At 43.3% G+C, this 27,566-nt stretch overlaps 1 pseudogene; it reads left to right on the forward strand.

Annotated features, from left to right (window-relative positions):
* Positions 1 to 27,537, forward strand: LOC139462216 (sushi, von Willebrand factor type A, EGF and pentraxin domain-containing protein 1-like; annotated as a pseudogene).
* Positions 27,538 to 27,566: the final 29 nt, after the last annotated feature.

Genomic DNA, 27,566 nt, shown 5'->3' on the forward strand with positions numbered 1-27,566 from the left:
ATGGCGGCCAGGTACTGGCTTGGTGTCGTCATTTGTTTTGCTGTTGTATCCGAAAACAACTGTCAGGTACGTTATGTTCTGTAATGAAACCCTGTTAATCCGTACGGATTTGCCTCCAGTAATGTACTGATTGGGGAGGTGGATGTCGGATTAACGAGGTTTCACTATATGATGCGAATGGTTGGCTCATATCCGTACGTCACACCATACTCGGGTGATCGGGTGTCTAACATGGCTACTGTCATTGTGGTTAACGTCATAAACCAACAATTTCATTTAACGACTGCGGCCTTATATTAATCGAACCTGGACCAGGGCCCTGTTCCACAAAGCGATCTTAGCGCTAAGGCTATCCCAACTCCAAACTTTGACACAGATCTAAGATAAACGTAGCGTTAAAATGACTTTAAGGAACGGGACCCTGTGATTCACATTATGAGCATTATGAATGTTTGTCTGTTTGTTGTTTATCGCCATACTCAGCAATATTCAAGCTATATGACGGGGGTCTGAAAATTAATCGAGTCTGGACCCGACAATCCAGTGATTGACATCATGAGCATCGATTCAGGCAATTGGGATACAATGACATGCATCAACCAAGTTAGCGAGCTTGACCACCCGATCCCGTTAGTCGCCTCTTACGACAAGTATAGTCACCTTCATGGCAAGCATGGGTTGTTGAAGACCTGTTCTATCCCGGATCTTCACGGGTATGTGAGCATTATGACCAATCAAGTCACCTTGCCTCAAATGGTAGGGGCCGCTTGTGACCAATTCTAACCCGGAATCCCCACGAGGTGGTGATTTAGTCGAGCCAAATGCAACGTCCGGTAGGATGTATTGAATCCAATATTCCTCCTGATTATAATCCTTGGATTGTAGGCACAAAGCGGCGATACATCCAACTGACTCACTCTGTTTCAGCGCACCTGCAGTCTGACAGCTGGTCGTCTCCCCATCTCTGTCAAGTACTGCACTGATCCAGCAGGCCACGAAATACCTGTAAACCAACACTCCAGTCTGGCAAGCCGTAGTACATGCACAGTTACCTGCCTTGAGGATGCAAAGTTACGGTTCCTGGTCTGTGATGACGGAATCTGGCATATGACACCAAATCTATGCAAAGGTTTTTTTTTGTTTTGCAAATGGCAATACGCCCTAGCAAGGATATCGGATCGGATATCATCGACATATAAATGTCAGTCTGATGGAAACTCGAAAAGACATATGCTGTCCTATGACATATAGTGCTTGAATCATAAAACGGGTAAAGTGCTGCCAAAATTAGAAACATAATTAGGGCCAATCGGGTTGCTGGTCATAGGTTTCGGGCACGCCTAAGTGGCGCAACTCTGCACAGCGAATTGTGGTACCTCATACGACTAGGCCCCCCGTGCCCTCTGGCATACAGAGTTGTGTATTCCACTTATATTATAAAAGTGTAGATACATACTCAGTCGCTTCCAGTTCCTCAAGTGTATGTGGCTGCTTTGCAGCCTGAAGACGTCTCCCAATTTCAATTGGCGCTATGTCCGGTGACAAAGACGGGCAGGGCATCACAGGAATGTGATTCACTCTGAGAAAGTCTATAGAGACACGTGCTGTATGGGGACGAGCGTTGTCTTGCTGAAATACCTGAGTTGAGGTTGACCCAGGACGACGAGTCTGACGTGATTACGAAGAACATCATCCCTGTACAGGACAGCAGTAACACGCTGACGGATCACGTGTAGAGGGGTCCTGTGATGATGACTGAAGCCTCCCCACGCCATGATGATTCCTCCTCCTACCGGTCGGCCTGTAAGACACAGCAGTCAGCGTAACGCTCACTACGTCGTCGCCACACCATGATGCTTCCTCCTCCCCACCGGTCGGCCTGTAAGACACAGCAGTTAGCGTAACGCTCATAACGTCGTCTCCACACTCTGATGCGGCAAGATAACTTGTTGCCACTGTTGATGTCGCCAACGCAGGTGATGTTGGGCCCACTGCAGGCGTTGTTGGCGGTGATTTGGAGTCAGTATGGACTCGACGTAAGGACAACGACATCTGATTCCCGCCGCTCTTAGACGACGACGAACTGTGTCGGGATGACACGGGATGACACGGGATGACATGGACCTTGAATGGTTGCAGCTATCTGTGTTGCTTGTCTCTATCGGGCACGCAGGTGGGTCACCCAGATGTAATGGTCCTGTGCTGGAGGAGTGACCCTCAGCCATCCAGAACGAGGCCGGTCTTGGACACTGACAGTCTAATCATGCACATCTGATGATGTAGACACATGACATCCAAAGTGCCTCGCCACAACAGTTGACGTTGATCCGGCCTGTAGCATCCCAATGGCAACGCTTCTCTGGAGTTCAGTTTATCGAACCATGTTTCCTGTCCTTTTTCAAAGTCGACTGTGAAATGTTCGGTGTTTCTTATATGGTGGCTTAAAAAGGGTGAACAAGGGGTGAAATTTCGCCTTTTTGCATGTGATTTGCGCGGCATGTGCAAAAAACGTCAAACGAGACGTTCCTGCTACGCGCTCAAAATAGATGATGTAAATAGTTAACACTGTTTCTTCAATGCGTCTCTTTACGTTTGTATACATTTCTTTTCACAAATTACTACTTTGTGCATTTCACAAACAGAAACATTACTTTTGCGGTTGAGTTTTTACACACATTGATAAAAACACATATTCTAAAGCGTCAATAGAGGCTCCAGTGTCAGATGATGAAGTATGTTTGCTGAATACCATATATTTGTAATATGATTGTAAAAATATATATTCTACATCTTCATATTCATATCACTATTGCCAACGTTGAATTTTTAACTCTTTAAGTCGTCGTATATATACATAACCGATATCCAACACACGTGTATCACTACATTTTACAAGGTCTGATTGACAAAATATGACCGTGGATTAATTATTGAAATATTCTCTTCCAGGTCAGACAGATGTCCAGGTGTTACCAAAGCGTCGTACAAAACGTTGGTGGTGGGTACCAATAGCCATTATATTCATCTCTTGGGGCACAAGACAAGGCCCCCCTCCAGGTAATATAACTCTTATTACACTCGTGGTGGTACAATAAATCGTCATTATGAGATATTCAGAGAGAAGGGGCATTGTCAATAATCTGATGGAACATTGGACTGTTACCATGAGTACATTTGAAGTGTTTGTAGCATCCGTTCATCGGTCATCAGCAACATCTTTTTTGACAGCTGATTAATGAAACAGATTGTACGGTCTTCGGAACACAGGTGGTCACACCGTCTAATGCGCCGGCACTGACTTGCAGATTTGCGTCGCTTGGGAGATCAAACAACTCAATCTATGATCATTCGAATATGTCCATGAAGGAATCACGGTTTGTCCTGTCGTGAGTAAGCATCTTACACGGGCTCGCAGATTTCACCGAAGCGGTAGACATCGACAGCTTGCATACTTCGGGCTTACATCCTGCGTCAAGCGGACACGCCCTGATATAACTGAAATATTGTTCAAAGCGGCGTTAAGCCAAACTCCCTAAATCACATACCTTTACCAAACCAACACAACGACCTGCAGCCCAGACTGACCTTAGAAGGTGAAGGTTACCTCTTCTGCACTGTACATGCATCACTGCTCCAGGGACTGAAACAACCGATTCCTTCCGTATCCTTGAGAAGAGCTTCATAACGAAAAGGACAAAGTGGGAACAAGATGTCTTAGTAGCTTACTCTGTATGCTGTAAGCGTGTCATCTTAGGGACTGCCTACGCTGACAGTTTGACTACTGAGCGTGTCCAGGGCTTCGATCCTTGCCCACACTGTGATGTCTCATCAGAGACGTGTTAGAACATCCCTCTGCCCACCCAGCAGTTATGTAACCGGATGGATGAGATGTAACCGGATGGATGAGATGGTTATGTTGCTGTAAACCTTCTAGCACCTCATATGACAGCTTGGATTTGTATACTCAAAGGGAGTGGAGTGGCATTTTAGTGCACACTGATACCAAAGCCGGGTTTATAAAAATGTAGCGCCGTGTAAACTTGGTATATGGGATCTGACGAATTATGGTTTACACTTCATAAATGTTTTCCCTTATGTCGAGAAATGTTATTGCGAACGTCTGGCGATAGCTAGCTGTATGTTCAAAGTGACGTGATCGTGAAGCAATAGCGGCGTGATAGTGGGGTAATAGTGGATCAAAAGTGCCTCGGTAGTAGCTCTAAGTGCCTCGATAGTATCTCGAGGTGCCTCGTTAGTAGCTCGAAGTGTCTCGGTAGTAGCTCGAAGTGCCTCAGTAGTAGAGGGACACAAGGGAAAACATTTATGAAGTGTATGTGACGTAATATAAACTAGTGTCCAAAAGAAACGATACCACCTGTTTGCAACGACATAAAAGAAAAACTAAACAATGCAGAAGTTTAGGATTGGTGTTATGCTTTTGAGAAATCCTTTCACAACATCTGTACAAAAATTTCATTTCAATAAAATCTGTACAACCAATATGACAAGCCTTTAAAGATGGGTGGGGTCGAAAAATGAACATTTCGTTAGAGCACTGATCACAGAAACAACGGGAAATGTCACACCACACGTCTCAAAGTCAAGTCAGTAGCGGGTATGTCCACCGTGAGCATCAATACATGCCAGAACACGCCTATGGACTGATGACGTCAAACGTCTGATGACGTTGGGAGTGATGCGTTGCCATTCCTCGAGGAGACATCGTTCCAAGTCCTGGACGTTGACTGGACGCACACGGCGACGTCGGATTTGCCGATCGAGGTGGTCACATAAGTGCTCGATGGGATTCATGTCCGGTGAACATGCGGGCCATGGCAAAACCTGTACGTTGGCGTTGGCAAGGAAGTTCGGGGTCAATCTTGCTGTGTGTGGCCTTGCATTGTCATGTTCGAAAAGGAGTCCACGAGGCTGTTGCTGAATAAAGGGCACCACAACAGGCCGTAGGATGTCATCAAGATAACGCTGTGCATTCAGGTTTCCACGAATTACGACAAGCATCGTTTTGACGTCACCACATATGCCACCCCAAACCATTAACCCTCCACCTCCAAACGGCCGGACCTGTTGGATACAGTTAGGCGCCAAACGTTCACCAAATCGTCGGTATACAAGCTGCCGTGCATCGTTTCTGAAGATGAGGAATCTGCTCTCATCAGAGAACATAACACGTGCCCAGTCCCGCCGTTGCCAACGTCGAACTCGCCTGGCCCAGATCAGTCTGTTGTTCCGGTGTCGAGGCGTCAGGAGCGGTCCGCGGTAGGGATGACGTGGCTGGATACCATACTGCCGTAGTCTCCTGTAGACGGTCTGTCGACTGATCCTGTGTCCCAGTGCTGTAGCCGCCGTGGACGTCGCTGTGACGGTGCGGTTCCTCAGGTGTAATACCCGGATGTAACAATCTTCACGGGGCGTGGTTACACGTGGTCTTCCACTCCTGGGCCTGTCTGACGTCTGACCTGTCTGACGTGACCGCTGCATCAACCTGGTGATAGTGATGCGTGCGCAGCCCAACCTTCTGGCGACGTCGACGTGTGACGCTCCTTGTTGGACCATTCCAACGGCTCTCTCTCTCTCTCGATGGCTGTCAAACGTGGCATATCTTGTGTTCATTTTGTTGCTGTGATATCAACGCGTCTGATCAGCCGTTTTATACAGTTTTTATGCACGTGCAGAACATGCTAGAGAGGGAAATGTCACTTTCACGAAATTTACGTTTTTTCCCGGAAGTGATCACGTGTTCCCGGTATTTTTTATCGACTATGCTGTGTTTGGGATGTGCAATACGAATTGGCATGTTTTCATACTAGACAATTCACTTAGTAAAAAACAATTTTGAAAATAAGTTGGTATCGTTTCTTTTGGACACTAGTTTAGTTGCTCTGTCTCATGTCGGAAACTGTAGCAAGAGGACCTAGTGACACATTGGGATAATTGGAACTCCCGACCCGTCACAGATCGGTCGCCGTAGATCGCCGTAGATTGTCCCAAACCGCCGCAGATCGCCGCAGAGTGCCGTAGATTTCCGAAAATAACGGTAGATTGCCCCAAAACACTGCAGAGTGCCGTAGATTGCCCGAAATCATCGCAGATTGGACAAAATCACCTCAGATTGCCGTTGATTTTCCCAGATCGACGCAGATTGCAGTAGATTGCCCCAAATCACTACGGATTGCCGTAGATTGCCATGGACCGTCGCAGATAATTCTATGAGCCAGGTCATGGAGATTTATAATCCTCATAGAAGTATTTTTTGTCCAAAACATCAGCGTACGGTTACTAACTTGGTAATATTTTACGTGGTATAAAATATGCATGAATAAAACATGCATGAAGAGAAGGAGTCAACTACTTTCTAGAGATATATTGTTCTTTGATTCGTTTGCAGACCGCTCTCCTCCTGTAGTTACCTGCCCCATGGACATCCATACGTCCTCCGATCCCATCCAGACAAGTACCAAGGTCTACTGGAACGACGATGATGCGTCAGCCCACGACAGCAAAGATGGAGCTGTTGCGTAAGACAAACTTTTATCGTTGTTGGTTCTCTCACACAAATTCCGTGTCTTACTTTATTTACGTACTATTATTTATCTATCAATGTTTCGCGACCTGGGACACTGATTATCACTGGTCACATGTGTTATATGCCAAGTTAGACACAATCATTTATGAAATTTTAGCGGTCATAAAGTTTCCGATTCTGATCCGAGGTCGGAAGCCTTGTCCACATGGCAAAAATGGTCATTCCCTTTAGCAAGCTAACAAGGAAAGGATGTCATCACTGGGATGACTCCAAGCCCTGCTACAAACCGACGCCAACAGAAAGGCACGTCCCGGGCCGCATATATATGTTTATATGGAGGGTACTGAGATTTATATTGCCCAAATGTGCTATAAACCTGCTGAGCACCACGTTTGGTGCCAAAAGGCTTTCCGAGTCTTGTGATGGGATTCGAACCACATCCATTCTGATCCAAAGACTGACGACATGTCCACATGACTACAGAGGCTGACGAGGTGAGGATGTCATCTGTCGGATGACTCCTCGCCCTGTTACAATCATAACTATTGAACGAAGATCATAGATACGTTTGTCCATGACACAGAGCCAAACGGGCGAGCAGAAAGCGGTCCGGCTACTTGTTTGGTGAAGGAAGGACATCAATCACATACACAGCCAGAGACAGAGCAGGGAATATGGGGTCCTGTGTAATGACGGTCAATGTCACAAGTGAGTTCTACACATGATTTTCAAAAACAATCATCTGCAGTAATGAAGTTGAAAGTTGAATTGATCGACAATGATCAACCATGCGCCATGAGTTGATATTTCTTAATTTTAAACAAAAGTAAATCCGAAAATCTTTGAAAAAATAATTAATCCACCGGTTTACATGCACAAAAGTGACTCGTGTAGTGGGTGCTGGATGGTTTGAGAATATCAAAAGTTGATCCCTATGTGTCGGAAGACCTCCACTTCTAAGAACTGCGTTCTCCAGGGTTGTAACAGTATAAAAGACTTTGTGAGCCATAATCATTGCGGTATCAACGATCTCCAATGATCATTATTTTTCAACTCAGCTATCAGATGTTCGCCTGGACCAAACAAAACCTTCAAGAATGGTTACTATGTCTGCCATCCTAGCGCCGACTTCGTCTACGGTACCAACTGCAACTACGGCTGTTACTATGGTTACAAGATAAAGGGTTCAAAGCACAGACAATGCAAGCAGAATGGCCATTGGTCAACTACGGTAGAGCCAGCCTGTGAAAGTAAGCGTCACACCAATCATTGGCCTTGATTATGATCAAAGTATTTCTTTCCCAAGATGGTTAAAGAGCACATTTTCCATGACCTGTTGAAATAGGTCAATACTGTCCATGATCCATTCTTACCAAAAGTAGGGCAGATTATGTTGTGGGCAAATACGACGATTATAAAGGCTTTTAGTTAACTAAATGAAAATGCTTTCCAACCTGCATCAGGAGGAAACAATCATAAATGCTAAGTAGGTATCTTAAACATCAGTATGGACACAACGAAAATAAAAAAGGGAATAAATTGTAAAACGGCGCCTCATAAACACAAGAATACCTGACCAAAAGAAAAGGCCCACCTATCAGTCATTTATGCTCAGTATATCGACGTATGGTGTGAACCAAATACATATTTCGTATCCATGTGCCCTCATAAACTCCACATTTCAGCTGTCACGTGTCCACCTCAATCCCTTGCACCGGATGCCACGTTTACGTGCACTGATGGTACTAACTTCAAGAGTGCATGTTCCTACATGTGCAAACCCGGATATGACGTCAAACCCGGAAAGTCACGTGTCCGAGTATGTGCTTATGATGGTCAGTGGCGAGGTGCCATTCCGGAATGTGTAGGTGAGTGTGTGCGGAATACCATTTGACATAATAATATTCATAGTATACATAATAAAATTTCTAATGCATGTTCTGGGATCGTTATTCAGAGGTTACAGTTGTAACGTATCTTACCTGGGAGTACACGTATTTTTGTGTACGTGTGTTTGTTGTGGAACGCCTCTCACAGTAATATTCAAGCTCCAGTTATTTTCGTTCTTTTGTTGTTTATACGCCGCACTCAATTACCGTACAATGTTACCGCTATATGACGGCGGTCCGGAAGAAATCGAGTTTGGGCGAGACAATCATGAGCCTCGATCCACGCAAATGGATAGAATGACATGCTATCAATCAAGCCAGCCACCCGTGATAATCCGGGTGATTATAGGTCTTCAGCAACCCACGCTTGCCGTAGAAGGCGACTATATCGTAGGAGGCGACTAACGGTATCTGGTGGTCAGTTTGCTGAATTGGTTGGTGCATAGCATCTTATCACAATTGCATAGATCGATGCTCATGATGTCATTCACTGGATTGTCTGGTCAAGACTCGATTATTATTTACCGCCGTCATGTAGCTGGAACATTGCTGAGTGCGGCGTTAAACAACAGCAAAAACAAATAACAAAGATTCCAGTCAGCGAGACTGATCAGTCGATCCATTTGGTCACCTCTTATGGAAAGCATAGGTTGTCGAAATCCACACGGGTTATTGATATCATGGGCTACGATATACGTCGTCAGGGTACGATGACACGTAATCACCGTTTCTGTTTACCACCAGAAATCCACAAGGGGTCATCTTTGTGTATGCTTCAGATTCGGAACCACCGAAGTTCACCAACTGCCCAAGCGTTAAGACGTATTTCACAGAAAGAAGCTCCTCCCTGGCGTTAGTGGACTGGGACGTCCCCGCTGTCACAGACAACAGTCGGGAGTCTATCACACCCATACAGACATCTGGCATATCTAACACAGACTACCATCCCGTGGGTGTATATGAAATTATTTACACAGCAGCGGACAGCGCCGGAAATAAGGCCAGGGAATGCAAGTTCAAGGTCGTTGTGAAAGGTAACACAGTTCGGAGGCCATTGAAAGAAGGCTTCTCATAACTTTGCAAGACATTAAACACACGCCGTGACCAGTTACATCCGCGGGCAAATGTTGCGTTCGGAAATAAATCCGGTTTTGAAATTAGTAGAACACATCCCTTTGTTAATGGAAGAGTTTCTGTCATAGTATGAAGTATTCCTCATGATTGCTAACGAGTTCGGTGCCAACTATGAAAACAAGGAAAACAGACGGGTGACCTTAACATTTCGTAAGCAAAATTATCATTTCTCTTTCATTTCCCTATGAAATAAAAACTACAGGCATTTGTTTTACCTTGTTTACAATCATCATACATAGAAGTTTAGTACATTAACGAATTACATGTATACACATATTCTAAAGAATGCCCATATCTTCAGAACTGAAGTGTTTCGCCCAGTACCCGCTCCCCTACATGAGAGTGGACTGTCCCGATGGGTACCGGCACGGGTCTACATGCTCCTTCAGCTGTACTGGTAACTACGTCTTAGAAGGTGCAAAGGCCACCACGTGTGAATTAGCCAACTCTGATAATGAACTTGCCTACCCATACTGGGACATGTCTTCACAACCCTCCTGCAGCTGTAAGTATACCTCTACATTTTAGGGGTAGTCATTGAGCGGTCATTACAAAAGCTGCTTAAGTCCATAACATGTATAGATTAGCGTGAAATCGTAACGTTTAAGTACTTATATCACTGGTGTCATCTGCAAAAAAGGGAAATCCATTAGGACGAACTTTAGCTTGGTCGTGTTACTTTGGGTCTTCCCGCCTTTGTGTATCACTTGATGACTTCCTTTAACAAAAGGCTTATGGATGATGTCAACGTTACTCCAATTGCAAGGATGGAACCTGTTTAACGTGATCTTGTTTATCCACTTCGATCGGATCCAGATATTATATGTTGAAGGACATTTTATTTCTACTTATATTGGTCATTGATTTCATTATTTACATGGGCATCTTTTGAATTTTAGATTCGAATATAAACCATTTGTGTAAGCAATTATTACATTGGATGTTTACGAAATATGGATGTTTACGCACCGCACCGCACCGCACCGCACCGCACCGCACCGCACCGCACCGCACCGCACCGCAACGCACCGCACCGCACCGCACCGCACCGCACCGCACCACACCCAGGCTAAACATTTTAAGGATAGAGTTAGCCGATTCCATCTCAGCTTTTTCTGTTTAATACTATATCCATGCATAAAGATTCAGAGTGGCAAAACACCCTCTGAAAGGCTGCATCACAATAGTCAGCTTCCCCTTCACCTCGAGGAATATTACAGCAACACTACCATTTGGCCTTCTCAACTTCGAGGTCTTTCAAAAAAGATTGAAAATATATTGTGCCAAACAAGTACGAGTCATTGAACATGTTCATTCAGTCAGCTGACAGGGAGGCCATTCGTGACGTGTCATTCATAAGCAAATGAAAAACAAAGCGCCTGACCGAGGAATGATAACTTGATTGCAGTCTTCAACACCTGCCGAGAATTATCACCACCTACCAACGGAGCTCTGGCGTGTGACCTTTGGGAAGATGGCAATTTCTGTCAGATGCAGTGCATGAAGGGAACTGACCTCACAAGGTCTACAGCACATTTTGGACAATTAATGGTATGTGGGGAGTCTGGAGACTGGAAGATTGGCCCCCTCCCTATTCAAGAACTACCAGCGTGTACAAGTAAGTATGTCATCGATCTGCCAATATCTTATTAATTTATGCAGTACATTCTCCATTGTCATCAATATACATGTGTCTTGACAATACGTTTATCAATCAACTCCTTGATGCTTATGCTTGTTTTAAGTTTTGAAGAAACATAAATCAGTTAGTCAACATGTAAAACAGAACAGGTTTAAAGTATGACGTGCACATACTGAGGACCTTTGATTTTCTTAATACAGTGGATCTCGGTTGTCTCGAACTCGGACATGTCGAACAAATCCCGGTCTCGACACATTGTTGTTATAGTTGTCACTATTTTAACCAGGATGTGTCTTTGGACTTGTTGCTGTACAGTGTTTCACTTCAGTGTTTCCTAAAGATAAATCCCAATGTATGTATCTGATGCCTGACTGATCCTCAACACTGATACAAGATGTCCATGACCTGGTTGTCAGGGAATCGTCAAACGAGATACATATTCATATGACCCATTTACTGTAGATTCGTTTATGGAAATCCGAATGGCAATGTCATTTTATTCAGTTCACATGTAAGTGAATGCCAAGCCAGATTTGCTGGGAAGCAAGCCTTAAATAATAACAACGAAAAAGGTTCTGAAGTCCGTAGTACCTCATTGCTCTAACAATGAACATGAATAATGTCATTTGTAGTATTTCATTAGTAAATGCAATGTTATGTACAACGTTCACTTGATCTAATCAACTCCACAATCTGAAATAGTGTTAAATCCGCGGGGAGTCCATGTAAGAGAATAGGTCCCCACAAACCTTTGCTTGTGGTAAGAGGCGACAAATTTGATTGGATGCATATTGTTGAGCTTAGCGAAATTGGTTTCCCAGTTACGTGGACCGATGATGTCAATAGATTCTCTGGTCCATACTCGAATATTTAATGGAAAATTGCTGAGTGTGGCGTTAGACAGCAATAAATACCAAACTTTGTAAGTGTCTATGTGATTTATTATTTACAGAGTCTCGCAGTCCAACAAACACAATTATGTCAGTATTGTTCTACTACGATGGTCTGTGCTCGGAGGAAGCTGCCCAGAATGAAATAAAAACAAATTTCCTGAACGCATTCAAGGAAAGCCCTTTCAGCGAAACTCTCGGGCAATCAGGGAGGACGATTGCCAATGTGAAGGTAAGCTACATCACCATTTATTCAAGCATTCTCATATATATCTTTCTGAAAAGTGTTTCAATACTGGGTAGCTGTTCACTTTGACGTCAATTTTGTCATAGCATCATGACACAAACGCATTAAGTTCCATGTTCCGCAATTCGCTGGGAGCAAACGCCTTCTATCTGCATCTCCTCTCAAACATTAAGCTTTCATGCTGTGATATAACTGAAATAGCGTTAAAAGCGGAGTTACATTTGTCTTTCTCCCTGGGCCCGACAAATGCATATTTTGCATGTGGAGATTCTGACACAAAAATGAACCTGAGGGGACTTCGTGGTATGAATGTTCCCCAGTAACATAATTATCGTATAAGGCGTCTTTATGGATAGGGTGGTCAGGCTCGGTGACATTGTTGATAGCGTATCATCGTACCCAAAGCCGTGGATCGTTGTTCGTCCAGACTCGATTACCTTCAGGCGGACGTCATATAACTGGTATACTGCTGAGTGCGGCGTTAAACAACAAACAAACCAGTCATATCTTTTGTTACATGTTGTTGTTTTGTGTGTTTTTTTCTCACGTTCTCCCAATGAAAGGTGACCTGTGGCTCTTCTGGTAATGGAAGACGAAAGCGAGGAACCCGTGTGACAGAGAAAGTTGACATCCTCCTTGCCCTCGATGGCGACGTGTTCAGAGAAACCTTCAAGGATGCTGAGAAGACTCTTCTGAACCTGTATAACCATATTACCGAGGACATAAAGGGCGACAACTCCAAACTGTTTCAACACCTCGATCAGGAAGTCCGATCTGAGATGGAGATAGAAAGGCCAACAATTGAGCTGGATTGCCCGCTTGATACCTTCCCATCGTACAACACATACAGCTGTGGTAAGTACATAAAGGTCTTTTTAAGATAGAGGTGAATGTATTGGAGAATCGGACGATTTGTATATCCCATCAAGAAAGGGAACATAGAGCTATTAGGTTATAAGTAATATCTTTATTTCTAGCATATCTGTTATAAAAGTGATGTTTGTTATTTCAACAAGTACATTTGATTTGCCTTTGCATGTGTATATGACGGGTGCCACTAGTGAGGCAATTTAGCGAAAACCTGGTATCAACACTATTTAATATTGATTCATAAACACATGCTCATGATGTTGTCTGAATCGTACAATGGACTTGTGATTTCTTATCATTATGGTAACATAATGGTTTTCTTTCTTTTTTCACTGTAGGCAAAGTTTTCATTTATAATTCCAATCAAACCGTAGACGTAGAAAGTTACAAAGTCATTGGCGCACCTTCAAGGCTTCTAAACACTGCAGCCTTCCCTTGAAGTGCATTGTTGGGCGTCATGGCAGGTCCAATCTCAAACGTTGGAATGAAACATATCTAAAAGAATGAAGAACGAATTTGGCATATCCAAATTAGTTTTCCGCGATTATAGTTGGGCCAATTTTGTGCTTTTACTCACTCTTCAGCAACTTTTACATATTTTCATTTTGATTTGCTTGACATCGAGCCGATTGACCATTGATCGATCTGTATATCATGTAATATGTTTCTAAGTGCCTCTCCTCTAATTGCAGTTGGATGCGGAGAAGGTCTGTACCATTCAGAGGGAGACAACAGCTGCAAGGAGTGTCCTATTGGAACCTACCAACCCGAGGCTGAAGGTCGTGGGTGTATCCAGTGCCCTGATGGAAGAATAACTTTACAAAATAAAACTACAACTGTTGATAGATGTCTTGGTAAGCCATCACAAGACCTCTGAAATCTTGACTAAACATACTGTTAAAGAGTAAATGAGCATTGTTACAACTTTGGTGAAACCCACGGGAACACGGGAATGGCGCTGACAAATTTAGAAACATAATCAAGGGAACCAAGATTCGTACCCACCATCATAAATGTGTCTGGCGTGCCTATGGGACACATCTGAAACGACTTGGCAACCCGGGTCCCCTTGCGTAAAACAACACTACACCAGTATTATTAAAAATAAAGAACGGTATTAATTTATTCCTTTTGTTTTTCAGCCATGTGTCAACTTGGGCATTTCTCAGAAAACGGTGTTGAGCCTTGCACTCCGTGCAGTCAAGGGCAGTACGCTGACAACGTGGGTTCTACAGAGTGCACAGCCTGCTCGGGCGTCATGACGACAGTGTCTCAAGGCTCAGACAGTGTCACCTCCTGTAGACGTACGTCATGCATATCTCTATACTTTTCTACTCCAAGGTAAGAGTAATAGTGACCTAATTATATCTATGATGGTTTATTTGGCTATTGAGTATACAACAATCTTTCAAACAGTACGAAGTCTTTATGTTTGATGTAAGTGTATGCCGACTGGTGTGATGAATGGACAGTACTCGCCTTCAGGAGGTGAGTATTCCGATTCCGGAAATGTCTAATAACACCTGCAAATATACAAACACATAATGTATCGACATATACAATACAGAAGTTATGCTTAGTTTCATGTCATTCTCAGTCTACTACTACTTGAACACGATGTCACTATGAAAAGCTGTAACGTCATGCTGAAATGGGACATTAAAAAGGTGATCAGACTTAACATTAAACAATGTTGTATTTCATTTCGTCAATTCGAAGGACAGGGACTTTTCAAATAAATCGTCCGCCGGACATGATTGATGTCCTAAATTGTTTTTTGCATCACTTTCAATGAACACAAATTGCGTGTTATAAAACAGTGACTACAAACAATCATTTTGGTTAGTTGGTATCTTTTTTTCCACAGAGTTTGACGTGGCTGTGTCTAGTTCTCAAAACGCCAGTGTTCAGCTGGAAGTCGCCACAAAAGAGTTTGATATTCAAAGCGGATTTGAACTTCGTTTTTGGCTGGTGTATCATTCAGCAGGAGACGTCATATCTCTGACATCTAGAGATAAGCATACTAGTATTCTGTCCATCTCCATGACAACCACTTCTGAACTGCAGCTACTGGTAAAAGGGTAAGTAGTCCTGAGATCAAACAAAATTGTCGGGAAAGCGAACGGTAAATGCGATTGTATGTGAGTTTGGCTTGCACCAGCAATATCACGGCGGGAGGTACAAGAAATGGGACTCACATATTGCATCCGTCTGGGAAATCGAACCAAGGCCTTAGACGTTACGCACGAACGCTTAACCAACAGGATATGCCATCTTCACGAACAGTAAATGAACTGCATTCTGGTTTTGGATCCAAATGTTATCATATTGTGTTTCGCAATTTAATACAGTAAACCAGCGTTAGGCTTGACCCCGTCCTTCCGGAGACCCCCCGTCCGGAATATTACTGTCGCGAACGTATCCCAATAAATGTATTTCTCTGGACCAGACAATCCAGTGATTGACATCATGAGCGTCGATCCAGGCAATTGGGTTACGATGACATGCATCGACCAAGTCAGCGAGTCTGACAGCCCGATCCCGACTGATGAGGAGCGATGGTGACCAAGTTTCAGTTTGAGTTTCTTTCTTTCTTTGTTTAACTCCGCACTCAGCACTATTCCAGCTATATGACGGCTGTCTGTAAATTATCAAGTCTGGACAAGACAATCTACACCATTCGGATACGATGACATGCATCAACTAAGTAAGCGACGATGACCCCCCGATCCCGTAAGTCGTCTCTTACGACAAGAATAGTCACCTTTTACGCAAGCATGGGTTGCTGAAGACCCTCTCTAACCGGGATCTTCTCGGGTCTATATATGTTACTCACGGGGCATTACTACAAACTAATTTGTTAATCCTAAAACCTGTTCATCTGGACGATTTCACTGGTAGCTGATTCATGGGATTTAATTTGATTGAATTTCATAGATGAATCATACAATGTTATGTTACATGTTATTTTTATCAAATTCTACAAATTTTAAAGCGCCTTACAAAGTTATAAAAAGAGAAGGTTATTTGAAGAATCTATAAAGGGTGCAATGGTTACTGTCCCTTAAACAACACATGATCTATGCATGTCAGAGAGATGTAAGGAAGAATTCGAATTACTTACTGGGTTTTGTTTCATTTGAACACATGAAGAATGAATTTGTCGTGGTATTTGGTTAACAGGACAGTGCTCGATGTGGCGGTCCTGAACACAAGCAGATGGTATCAGATAAATATGAACTACGTCAACAATATACTCTCCATCAGTGTAGACGAGGTCCACAGTCTCATGCACGCTGTATCTTTTGACGCTAATGATGGCCAATCTATTCTGGTCTCCACGGGAGGTTAGCCCTTCTTGTTATTTCATGTTTATATATTAAATGGATGAAACATATATGTATATACACATTAATAAAGAAAGGAAAATGACGAGAAACTTATTCGTCCATGTGTGGTATAAGTTGACCACTTGCTGTTGGACGACATGTACTGTCAGCGAGATTCTAAATTCCTGGTGAACTTCAGATGCAAATCAAGGGACTGAGGCCAGAAATCTGAAGTAATGACAAAATGATGAAATCGTATGCCCTTTTTACTTTCAATCACCCCTATCTATATATAAACCAGAAGTCAAATGCAATCTCTCAAAATTTCACGCATCAAAAATCAAAGCAATCTTTTGTTTACAGCCACTGGTTTCAGTCTGAATGTGACTTTACATCCGCTGCTTAAACCAACTCCAAACCGCCTGTCGGTCTTCATAGCACAATGTTTTGCTCGCGACTCGTAATTGTCCATCATTGATATTCAGGAATCCATTCAAATAATTTTCACTGATATTTTGCTTTCTACGTTATATATTTAGTTAATGTAAGTTCATTACTGTCATACGTATGGTTAGAACATGACTGAACTGTAACGAGAGACGTGATCGGGATGCCCACAGGTGCTGGCTTTGAGGGCAGTGTATCCCAGGTGAACATGTGGCGTTCCCCCCAGACAGTTCCGTCACTGACGTCACACACTTGCTTCACGGGCAGCCTCGGGGACGTCTTCAACTGGAAAGACTTCACTTCAGCAAACCTCTCAGATTCGTTTATACAGATCCCCAGTGAATGTGACGGTATGGATTTCAGAACGCTATTTAGAAATATTTTTTAAAAGAACATGTTTCTTTGATAAAACGACAAAACTGCAAATCGTTTCCTTTTGAGGACTGTGAGGGTGTTATAAGCAGAGTGACTTGTCCAACCCTGGTTTAAAGGTATCATTGGATTATAGTGAAGTTGATTTGGCCGTACTATTTCCATTCGATACCCGTTCTTATTCGTGACGCTCCAATGTTTTAATCAGTACAAATCTTACTGACCTTACTACTGGGTAATAGAGAGTAGGTTTAGCACGGGTTGCCCAGTGGGGTGAGGTTTCGCAATTCGCTGTGCAGAGTTGCGTCCCTTAGAATCCCATATGGTGGAATCGAATCCCAAGTTCGCCTAATTGTGCCCCTTGTCAGGTCACTCGTGCTCAATTTGCGCTCCTCTCTCACATAAGCTTAAACGCCGTCACACATTTATTATACATCTCAAAAGCGACAATGAACCTAACTCTTATTTGCGAAGCAAAGTTAAATCTAACACACTCACTCGCCGACAGCAGTAGGATGCGTCATAAGAACATTCAAAATCCTGGGGGCACGGGTGGTCCTGTCGTTTAAGGCGCCGCAATTCGCAATGTGCCAGGCAGGGTATCAACAAGTTCCATCTTTTACCGTCTTTTGGTATGACGCGGCCGGAGATCGAACCCCGGACCTTTCGCTCTCCTGGCGGACGCTCTACCACTAGACACCGGAGGAGAACTGTGTAATTTGATCGGACGGCTATTTTTAGCGTCGTGTCAGTGGAGCCGGACTCAAAACGAAGCTAATGCGTCCATGATATTTATCATAATAGAATGGAGATATAATACACTGGATAATCGAGAACTATACATACATATGATCTAACGTGAACTTACGGTCCTGTATTTCACAGACACAGATGAATGCCTATCCTCACCGTGTATCCATGGAGATTGTAACGACGATCTGAACGGCTACACCTGTTCCTGTGAAGATGGTTACCACGGCGACAACTGTGACGTCAATATGGATGACTGTCTGGAGAACGAGTGTACTAACGGGGGCACGTGTGTAGACGGTGTGGCAGAATACACGTGCAGGTGTACACCCGAGTACACGGGACAATACTGTGATGCTAATTTAGGTAAGTCTGTAATTGCATGTAGGTGGGAACCCTTGAGGATTCCGGGTACAACCGTAGATCTTCAGTAACCTTAAAGTTTGCTTGCAAAAAGCAATTAAATAATCCGTGGGGATAATCTCGGTTACTTCGTTAAATGTGTGCCAAAATTCCGTGAACCGATGTCAATCACAGGTTTGCTTGGTCCAGGCTCGATTATTTATAGGCTGCCGTTGGAATATTGCTGAGTGCATCCTCAAACAACAAAAACCAAATAAACAAACCGGGCATATTCTGCTTACCATCACTGTAAACTGGTTCAAATGTCTTGAAGATAAAATATTGTTGGAAAGTGTGTACCAACATGGGCGGTACCCGCTTTTTATTTCGAAAAAAATCTTTATTTCTGTATAAATTACCACCAAAGACAATAAATAGATCTTAATTGTGCATCCCCCCTTTTCAAAAAAGCTGTATCCGCCCATGACCAACCTTTTCCAGTTCACGGACACTGGACCGCATGGGGTAACTGGACAGAGTGTTCTACGTCATGTGGACAAGGGAAGAGAACTCGCGCCAGACGTTGTGACAACCCACAACCACAGAATGGCGGAGACGACTGCGAGGGATCTGAGACCGAGGTCGGGGCCTGCGACACAGGGGAATGTCCTGGTATATGATGTGCCTTTTGATATCACTGCAACATTTCCTTTTACTGCCTTAATTTTATAGAAAGACATGACGTAACTGATTAAATATAATCGTCCGTTTTTAGATTCTATGCATAATCCCGCACCCGTTGGGAATTAGGGAAAAAAATAATGGTTTCAAACAACTTATGCTTGTCAAAGACTAAATGGATCGGCTGGTCAGGTTCGGTGACTTGCCATCGTACCTGGACCGCGTGGATCGTTGCTTGCTCTCCTTCACTGGTGGCAGTATATAACTTGAATAGTGATATGGACAGCGTTAAACAACAAACATATGATAAATTGCATTTCAGCAATTCCTCAAATCTATGTGTGTTTTAGGGATTTGGGGTTTTTATGGTTCAAGTTTTTGTTGTTGTTGTTTTGTTTTTTAGGGGCGGGTTGCCAGCGTGAACAGCTATCAAATTGCTCATTCTTAAAAGCTGCTATGTGATGTGATGTGATTTGTTTGAGACATCTGCTGATTCGGAATTTATCATCATTCGTTTTGTGTCACAATCTACAGAATGTTCAAACGTAAGTTCCCCTGAGCACGGCGATCTGGAATGCACGGTTGTCAACAGTACAAGACTGTGTCAGCTGAAATGTGAAGACGGCTATGACTTCGACCGATCCCCATTGTCTGTGTATAAGTGTGGGCTAGAGACGGGATACGAATGGAGCTATGTTACCGAGGACAACCCACAGGGACGATTCCCCAATTGTATTGGTAGGTTTGCAAGCTGAGATGAGTGAGTGAGTGAGTGAGTCAGGTTTACGCCGCTTTAAGCAATTTTCCAGCACTATAAATGGTCTTCACACATTGTACAAATGCTGGGAATCGAATCCGGACGTTCTGCAAGAGGAGCAAACTCTTTTAACCACAAGGCTATACCACCGCCCTGTCAATGGATGTGAATTGCAGAAGTAAGAAAACAATGTATGGGCGTGAACTGTGAAATGTGGTCATGCGATTTGTGCAATAATGGCTAACTTATTGCGTTCTTTTTGTTGTGATTTTAAGCGATTGTAAGCGAATATCACATTACTGTTTATGTAATTTGGGATGATATAAATCCTGCCGGGGTCCATGCAGGACGCAAAGGCACTGTAAGTCCCCATGGTCCCTAGTATGGTGATCTCCCTTTAGTTACTAACGATCTCTAGCCCATTTTTATATTGTGTTGTTAATTCTATCTGCTTTTAAATGTTTCGCAACTTGTTTTAAATAGACTCTGTGATATTCTAGTTATTGTACTGTCCTTTAATGACAGGTTTTTATAAATTCTACATATATGTATTACTTCTCGTCACGATATGGCTGAAATATTGCCGATGTGACGTTAATATATAACTCACACTCACACTAATACACACACACGTCATTCTGGGGGCTCAGTCGGATATGGAAAGGTAGTGAGTGATCTACCTACAGGATGAAAGTATCAGTGAAGGTCTTTCGAAAAGTATGTTTGCTGTACAGGTAGTGCTTGTGTTATTTGAATATTTATGTAGGACAGATTATGACAATCTTATGATATCAGTAGTATGGTGACGTATCTTGATTAGCATATCCTATATTTCGTTGATAAACTGAATTCAACCTGGCAACATAATATCTGGTTAAGGTTACACACAACCAAATGTTTTCCCATAGACTTCTATAGTAACGTTATGATTTTTTTTAAATAACTAAGCATTCAACAGTTATTACCTGTACGTGTGTGCACAGTTTGGCCTTAGAACACATAAAAATGACTAGCTTAGTCAGCTCCTTTTCCGAGTACCGGAAGCTAAACACACCACCCCCAGTTTCGCACCAAATGTCACCTACTTGAAAATAGCTGTGGTCACATTCAGCACAAGTCATCATGTTGAAAAAGACAGTACTAAATATAGAAAAACATGGTCAGTTTTAATAACTGGATTGATGTACATTTGAAAGACTTATAAATCTTACAGAATATCCCCCATATTCACAGCCTGCAGATATCTCTCGATCTGCACTGAAGGCTCCCTACGAAGACCGCACTGTCCAAACTGGTTCTGATTTGGTGTAGTAGAACCTTAATAGCCCTTTCGAGTATTCTTGAGAAACTTGAAGATCACTCTCACTGTCATATAGTCAAAAACAAATTATGTTCAAACTTCAAGACGTGTTTATTTCATTGGAATGGGATTTGATAAATTACATATATTCAGGCAAATAGGTTTAAGTAAAATAAACATCTTGTTTTGCAGCTGAAAAATATCTTATCCCCATAGAAGACCGCCCGTCCCCCTGAGCAACCAAAAAGCTAAAAAACAATTAAAATGACTTTGGTATTCCTTTGCAGCGATAGAGGATGCGGATGAATTAGAGATAAAATTCGAGGAAGAGTATGAAGACCTGGAGTGCATTGATGACAATGAGGCTGACCGGAAGTCAAAGGTGTTACTGCGCGCCAGAGAAGAAACCCAGTCTTTGCCTTGCATCAAAGATAACACGTGTTACATCAAAGACATACGTACGTCTACTTGTGATGCTGCACAGCGTCAGAAGAGGGAAATTACCCACATGGGATTCATTATAACGCTTGGGACAAGTCCAGCTCAAAGTAAGTTCTTAATTACATTAAACCTCTGCCTATCGCACCTGGTTTAGTTCTTGCATAACAGAAGTGAGTGAGCTGTTTCGAACAGTATATCAGTTATACTGCAGTGTGTCAGATTGATGTGGGAGAAGAGACCGAAGTGATGAAGTTCTGAGTTGTTTACCACTTTGTAGAAAACCACGATTGGTAATGACAAACCTACAAAGTCAGGGAAAATAATGGATTTTTGGCACGCCTTAGGATTGCAACTCTGACTGGTCAGACGACTAGCACCAAACGCTCACCCGCCGTATTTTAAATCTTTTTATACAAATATATATTACTTTTGCCGATAGACATGTCACATGACAAGATATCTGTACACGACAGAAGGCCTACAAAGCAGTCTGGAGGGACTCAACACAGCCCTTCTTCAATTGAACTCCTCCGTAATAGCAGGGGACTTCACCGTGACGATAGATGGCGTGGACTACCTACTGACAGGCGCCCCTGTTGTTTCTGGCAGCGTCACATGCAGTGTGGGGTGGACCAGGGTTGACTTCTATTGCAGTGAGTGTTGTTATTGTTACGCTTGAAAGTTGGATTTGCTTCACTTCTTGAGCTTCTTTGACAATAATTAAGGCTGATCTGGCTTGAAAGGTCATCTGAGGTAATGTCCTCCTTCGTTCGTCGTTGGCGTCCATAAACTTTCTATATGGACTTCTCCGAAACAACTGCAGATACGGCTGAAATTTTGTGTGGATGCGTGTTACACTAAGCAAATTTCAATATAGCCGTCAGGAAGCCATCTTTGATGTAAAATTACAATATAGGCAAGATTTCCCGATACCTGGGGTCCAGATAAGCGGGATTGCACTGTATATACATTTCAAATACAACATGTCTTCGTTGGTATTTTAACTTTTGACAAACCACCGTGTCGTGACAGATAATGTAAATGAAATTAGATTCACATGTTACGCATTATAGATAGTTCTGTATTAGTCAGAATCTGTGGTATATGTATTTTTCCTTACGTTATTTGCTCATGATGCAAGGTGTCATTGATATACTATGCATACATCACTACCACTTGTAAACAAGTATATTCATTTGCACTAATTAAGCTCGTTTAATCTCCGTCCCTCCGAATTGAGAAAATAACAAGACTAGTGGTTGATAGGTAACATATAATTGCCAAGAAAACAGTGACCGCACAAACAAGGTTTCCTGTCTGACAGGGTCCACACTAACAAGGTTTCCGGACAGACAGGGACCTCATCAACAAGATTTCCGGACTAACTGGGTCCTCACTCACACGGTTACCGGTCGGAAGGGGTCCGCGCTAACAATATTTCCAGACTGAGGAAGGCCATACTATTAAGGTTTCTGGTATGAAGTGGTCCTCACTAACCAGGTTTGCAGACTGACGAGGTCCGTACCAATAAAGTTTCTGGTCTGACGGGGTCCTCACTAACAGGGTTTCCGATTTAACGGGTTCCTCAATAGCAAAGTTTTCGAACTGACGGAGACCACACTAACAATGTTCCTGGGCCGGACTGATGGGGTCCTCACTGACAATGTATCTGGACTGACGGGGACCGCACTAACAAGTTTCCTGGACTGACGGAGCCCGTACTAGCAAGGTTTCCTGTCTGACGGTGTCCGCACTAACAATTTTTCCGGTCTGATATTGTCCATTCTTAAACGTTTTCCGGATTGATGGGGACCACACTAACAAGGTTACCGGCTGAGTGTTACCGCACTAACAAGGTTACCGGCTGAGTGTTACCGCACTAACAAGGTTTCCGACTATGCGTGTCGTAAGAGGCGACTAACAGGATCGGTTGGTCAGGTTCACTGACTTGGTTGATGCATTTCATCGTATCCCTATTGCGTGGATCGATGCTCATGATCTCAATCACTGGATTGTCTGGTCCAGACTCGATTATTTATAGGCCGCTGTCATATAGCTGGAATATTACTAAGTACAACAATTGCGTTAAACAACAACACAAAAAACAACCAAGAAACAAGGTTTCCGAACTGACGGGGACTGTACTAACAAGGTTTCCGAGGTCCTAACCAAGTCGAAGCTGAAACGAAAATGTACCCTGTGAACAGAACAGAACTTTATTCAAAGAACACAATTTAATGGGTTTTTTTAATTTTAGTTCCTTGTGGTCCTGGAACCTTCTACATCAACGGCTACTGTGAACGATGTGACATCGGCCGCTACGGCAACGTTACGGGGGCGACATTCTGTCATGCATGTCCGAAGGGGAAGTCCACACCTGGGAGGTCTTCCTTGAGTATCGAGGAATGCACAGGTACAATGTAATACACACAACAGTTCATCTTCAATACTTAACGATATTGTATTCGTTACCACCCATGGATACATTCGGCTAATAAACGGTGTGGTAATGACGCGTGTCTATTATCAGTCAAGTAATGAAATTTGCCCATATGTGCCACGGAAATCAAATGAGTCCTTCTCCGTGTATGAAATATATGCGAATCCTACCATTGCCTGATATTGATGTGGCACATGTTGCACGAGAAATATAACCGTGAGATGTTACATCAGCGTTCATTGGTCAGAACGCTCATTGGTCAAAGCGTTCATTGGTCAAAGTGCATGCTGGCTCGCTCTAACTAGAACGAGACTGTTGTTTGATTCGTTGGTAAAAATATAGCGACGACACTGTAAAGAGATATATGTATTCAAGGGGTAATGGAAAAACGTAGTGTATACTAGACCTCGAAGTCTTGACCACGACAGGTGACCATTTCTTTCACTGCCCGTTTTATCCTTTTGTGTTAACTTCTCTAAACATAATAAATATTGAGCCATATCCTTATATGCTTATATGTGGATTAGTATGAACTACACAATGGTGTTGATTATATCTTGTTATTTGTTTCAGTTGATGTGCATCTTCCGAAAGGTAACGTGAATACTATAGAATTTAACGAATATGAGGACACTCTCATATATGTGGCAATGGGTTGCCCGACGTAAGCTATTTTACAATTACATGGCTGAAAAGTCAGAAATACAAGGTTCCCACTGAGAATCATGTAACCCAGGAAAGGTTCCAGCTGAAGAGCAGCTTTGTCTTAAACGCAACTTTTTGAATTGGAAGCAAGTTATTTTGTTACTAGGAGTAGCAAAAGAACCATGTCACAAAGCTTCCCCACAACCAAGGCCATACGGTAAGTGGAGCATAGACGCCCAGCTTGCCTTGATAGGGAAAGGAAACACTGACCTTTGGGGACACTGTCCTCTAATTAGTGCAAAACAAGAACCAGGGCATGCAATATATTGTCTGTAACACACAGTCCTTATTTACTGAGGTCTGCATGTCCACGTCTTATGCCAGAATCTGGGGATGTGTCAAGCCTGCAGTTAATGTTCTTCCGCATTCCCTCAATCCTGATTGGATCTCTGGCACTCCACCAGTAGCGCCTGGGCAGCATTGTGGATATAGTGTGGATACTGTGGATCCAGGTGTCGGGAGATTGTATCCAAAGGATTGAGGCCACCATGTCAAGATAGAGTTGGCTGCCCTTGACTGTGCACAGGTCGTTGGAGCCCTGGTGAATGATGAGGGCTCTGGGGCTGCCCCTAGGCGCCTTGACCTGTGCATCTGAGATGGCGTCCAGCTCCGTCCACCTCATTCCACCGCGCGCCAGACATAGCATCCTCGCTCGTTCTAATAGCATATTGCTGTAACCAGGGTATCATTTCATTGAGATCCACAGAGGAAAGGGGCATTGAATTTACCTTTCCTGGCGACTGGTTTGCTTTCCGGGAAAGATTGTTTGGGCTTGTATGGGGTCTGCTAGACCCCATTTCCTATATTAAAAAGCAGTTCCTGTTGCCATGAAAATTTCTGCCACACTTACCACATTGGTGAGGGTACTTGCAGTTGTGCCTGCTACAACCAAGTCCCAGCATACCTTACTGGCGATGACCCCCTGTGTTGCTATGCCCGTCTGCCTAACTCCAGTTGTCGAAGCAGCTGTGTGACCATGTACTTCAGCTTACCGTCAATGTTGTCCCAGCGGCGTGAGGGTCCCTCGACATTCTGTGCCGGAATTGTTGGTCGCTGAGCGTTGAATGTTCTGAGTAACTGAAGTATGTTTCCCAGCTGCTTGTTTAGCTGGCTTCCCGAGTTAGTAACCTGTTACAAGCTGTGCAGATTGCACGTGAATTGCTGGGAGGAAGCGTTGGCGTGCCACCTTCGTTATTCCCATTATTTGAAAGCTCGCCATAGGCATCATGTACTATCCGTACTCCATGGGTTTGTCTCCCAGTTGTCCTTGAGTACTTGGCTCCTCTCATGAGTTTGTGGTTGATGGCTGCTCCTCTCGAGGGAGACATCACGAAAAGTAGAGTTGATGAAGGTGGTAAATGTCCATGGGGTAAACTTCGGGAGTGGGGCGAAATAGCGAAAGATGAAACTGATTGGTTTTGAAGCGTAAATCGGCAAAACGAACGCGATTGTGGACAAAGTATAACCAACAAAGCGAAAGCGATTAGATACGGCGGAACACGTGTGTTCTTGAAGAGAGCCGGTGCGTGAAAGGACGACTACAGACGATGGCAGAAAGGAGGTGAGATGTCATAAGACCCCCTGACCCCCTAGCGCAAGAACTAGGGACCTTGGCAAGACGCAAGGTGCTGACCCGGGGGTGCCTGAGTTCCAGTAATTAGCCTATGGTTTGGATACGCGCGATAAATCCATTTAGGGGTTAGTACTAAATGCAAATAATCCTGAATGCGGCGTTAAACAATATATACATACCAATAGAATATATAAAAGCTATGTTTAAACTCCAACGGATTTGAACACATGGTATCATCAATATTTGACAGTAATTCATAAATACATGCTCATGATGTAGTCGGAATCGTACAATCGTCTTTGGCAGAGTTTTCTTAGGAATATGGAAAGGGTTTTGTCGATTTTTTACACTTTTTAACTTTGGGGATAACAATTATTGTCCTTTTAGATCTGATTACGTATAACGCTTCTTGCTGCTGATTGAAAACGAATTTGTCATTCAGATTTCCCACTGGCTATTGTTGTGGGTGTAACAATGGCTTTCCTGATCACAGCAGTGTCCGTTGCTGCCTACTTCTACAGAAAATGGTGAGTTTAGTTGTAAGATTATGAAGAATGGTCCAAGTGTGTGTAAGACATTAATTTATTAACTAAATCGTACATGCACTTATTAAATTCTTCTATCGAAATATCCGGATGATACATGTGTAATGTAACCTTCATTACCTTCAAACTGCAGCTATGTTAAGTCATCAGCACTCAAGTCAAGCAGCGAGTATTGTTTCTATGTTAAAGGAGGCATCAGAAGAGTAAGGTCAATGCACTGAAGACTGCCTGGGAAGGTGTGTCAACGGGAGGACAAAGCACAAACCCGAATACCAGATTCAAACCTCCAAATCCAACCAAAGCAGCATGGGCCCAAATGGACTACCCAAATCACCTTAGCAAGGGCGATTCATTTTGTTGGTCCACACAGATTAGTCCCATAACAACTGAAACTCCACCTCCGTACAGTCAGTCTTCCCTCTAACACAGAAAATATCCAACACACGCTCGGGTCATCACCAAGCTAGATATTGATACATATATGGTGCTCAAGTGCTGGGGGCGGACACAGGAAGATCAGAACGAGACAAAGCGTCTAGGACATCTCAACTGAGCATTCAACATGTTGACAGGAACTTTGATGGAAAGAATTCAGTCTCGGTACCGTTGTTTGATATAAACTCTGACACAAAATACTAGATTGTTCCTGATAGTATCAGAAATTGCTC

This window comes from Haliotis cracherodii, unplaced genomic scaffold (genome assembly GCF_022045235.1).
Source record: "Haliotis cracherodii isolate W230 unplaced genomic scaffold, xgHalCrac1.p SCAF_15, whole genome shotgun sequence".
NCBI classification, from domain to species: domain Eukaryota; kingdom Metazoa; phylum Mollusca; class Gastropoda; order Lepetellida; family Haliotidae; genus Haliotis; species Haliotis cracherodii.